Here is a 2,936-nt window from a genome sequence, read left to right on the forward strand (position 1 = left end):
CAAAGAGTTGGATATTACTGAGTGAGTAACACACACACATTGCAAAACAATGACAACAATAAGTTTAGAGTCCACGTGTGCATGCTCAGTTGCTTAGTTGTGTCCAACTCTTTCCACCCAGTGGACTGTTTCCTTGTGTGGTGATAACATTAAGATCTACTTTCTTAAAAACTTTCAATATAGTCATCATGCTATACATTAGATCCCCAGACCTTATTTATCCTTTAGCCAGGATTTTTGTACCCTTTGACCAACATCTAAAATATGAATGCTTCACAAATCTGCATGTCATCCTTGAGCAGGGGCCATGCTAATCTTCTCTGTATCATTCCAATTTTAGTATGTGTGCATATGTACATATATTTTTCCTTCAACAGAAAATATACATTTAAGTTATTCCATTTGATTTTTACACAGAATATGTTCTAGGTGCTTCGCATTGGCAATTTGCTCTTCCTGGCCAGAAAAACCTTTGTACTTTTTTCTCCCATCCTAATAGCAAGAAATCCAATGGATTTCTGGAGAATACATTTATATTTCCTTTATATTTAGCATTGTTCAAAAGAATTAAAACACAAGGTGGGAAAAATAAGATAAGCTCATGATTGAAATTACACATCAAATACATGTTGTACTGTTCTTTTCCCTTCCTGGTCATGGGCCAGGTATTTGTGCTAAACTCTTAAGCAGTCATTGCAAACCCTCTGCAGACAGAAAATGAAACGGATGATCCTCAAGCCAGTTATTAGGATGATCGTCTATATAAGCTTTGAACACTGTTTTAAGTTTTCCACTAACTTAAGACTTTATGTCCTAATTAACATCAGGATCATTAAGAACCTACATAAGAGTCATGAAGTATTACAGAAAACTAGTGCTTTCCAATATCCCAGCCAAATATAAAATGAATCAGGGGATAAGGAAATCTCCTGCTGTAGAATTGATGTTAGCTAGATGGAAGAGTTGGGCCAAGGATCAGCCAGTCCCCTGGTCCAAAAGTCATCACCATAGCAATGCTAGTGATGGCTGGCTCTACTCCTATCAGCAATGACCCCCTTAAGAGGCATCAGTAAAGAGAGGAGCCTGTTATATTTCTGGGCTAGGCTTCTGGTAAGGGAAGTTCATGTCATTTTTATGCCAAATCACTAGGAAAAATAAAGAGCCTCTTTCATGTTAACCTTTTAAACCGAAATCTACAAAGTAAAGGCAAATGTCCAGACGCAGAGCCTGGCTGAGGCCAGGTGAGTGTCTCTTGTGTAAGAAACCTGTAGCTTTCTTAGATTTGCCTTTTAGTCTTGTTTCTTCCTAGTAATAGTGCTGTATAGAACCTTCAACAAGAAAAACCCAGAAGAGGATAGTTGCTTTTGAAGCCACTACTCTTGTCTGCCTCATTCATTTCAAACAGAGGTACTTCTCAAAGAGATGAAGGCTGGTGTACAAACAACAATGCCCATTGCATTCTCTTGCCACCAGCTGTGATGTGGTGGCTTTTGATTCTACAAAGAAGCTGCCTTGTTTCGAAAACTGATTGATGGTTCTTCCGAATGAAGGAGGCGATGAGAACAAACGAGCAGGGCCCTTAGTAAGGCAAGGTACTTCAAGAGAATGGGCTTGAAAGCACTTAAAATAAAAGGTAAACACAAGCGTCTATGAAAGTAAAGTGTTCTTATAAGGCATTGAGCTGTTCCGAGTTGATAATTGGCAGTTCTTAATGATCTCCTTGTGTTTGTCCATATAACCTCTCTGTGGAGACATCTGACTTGGGGTTTTATGCTTTTTGGTGGAGGAAAAAAATTAAATCTAAATAGATGTCATAAAACAGAGAAAACTAATTGAAATAAAAAACATAGGCAGCCTGAGTTGGATTTAAGGCAATGAAACAGAAAAAAATGCATTGAAAAAGCTTGTAATGAAGCATTTCTGTAGAAGAGAGGGCAAGCAATTTCTCTTTAGAAGGACATGGAAAGGTCTTCACAGGCTCATTACAAACACCATGGGCAGTGTTGGAACCTGCTCTATGTGAATTCTGAGAGATGGGCCTCCTCGTTCCATCAACCCTTGTCTTTTTTTCCTAATAGAAACAAATCAGTTAAAAAGAGACATTAGAGACATGTAGGCACACTCCTTTTGTCGTAAGAAACTCTATCAAACTCCCTGTTGGTCAGCATTCTTCAGAGTCCATGTTGGGGGCACAGTGCTGGCTGAGGAGCAGGTGGTGGGAGGTTGTGAGCATTGGAGAGGTGGGAGAAGTTAAAGCAGGAATCCTTGTCCTGGTCAGTGGTTCTTACACACCATGTTCTCATAAAAAGAAAAAAAAATGTCCATAAGCTAGATAGTATTCCACTATGTAACTAAATCAGGATATCTCAGGTTCACAGAGAAAAAGTTAATCGAATCAGACACTCTTGGTTGTAAACTCAGAAGCCATTCTCTTCTTCCATTTTGTAAGAAATATTTAGTTATGTATTTGTTTGGCTGTACCGGGTCTTAGTTACGGCAGCTCAGATCTTTAGTTGTGGACTGTGAACTCTCAGTTGTACCATGTGAGATCTAGTTCCCTGACCAGGGATTGAACCTGCACACCATTGAACTGCATTGGGAGCGCTGAGTCTTAGCCACTGGACCACCGGAGAAGTCCCTATTTTCTTTAATTTTTTTTTGCCTGTAGAGCCCTAGTTTTGATTGGGAGTCCTTTTGCCTTTATCATGATTCAGGGAAGGGTGAACCTACCCCAATCCCAAGAATAAATCCTGATTTTTGTTTTTTCAATGGTGACCAAGCTAGGCAGAATTTTGAGATGGTTCCCATGATCTTCACCCTCTGGTGTTACTTCAGTGATCATGACAAAAGGCAGATTGCCTGCATGGGCCTAATCTAACATAGGAGCCCTTTAAAAGCACAGAACTGTCTTCAGCAGCTGGTAGAAGGAAGCAAGG

The 2,936-nt window shown here is 39.7% G+C and overlaps 1 pseudogene; it reads right to left on the reverse strand.

Moving 5' to 3' along the window:
* Positions 1 to 257: 257 nt before the first annotated feature.
* On the reverse strand, positions 258 to 357 carry LOC112448657 (uncharacterized; annotated as a pseudogene).
* Positions 358 to 2,936: the final 2,579 nt, after the last annotated feature.

Source organism: Bos taurus, chromosome 10 (genome assembly GCF_002263795.3).
Source record: "Bos taurus isolate L1 Dominette 01449 registration number 42190680 breed Hereford chromosome 10, ARS-UCD2.0, whole genome shotgun sequence".
NCBI classification, from domain to species: Eukaryota; Metazoa; Chordata; class Mammalia; order Artiodactyla; family Bovidae; genus Bos; species Bos taurus.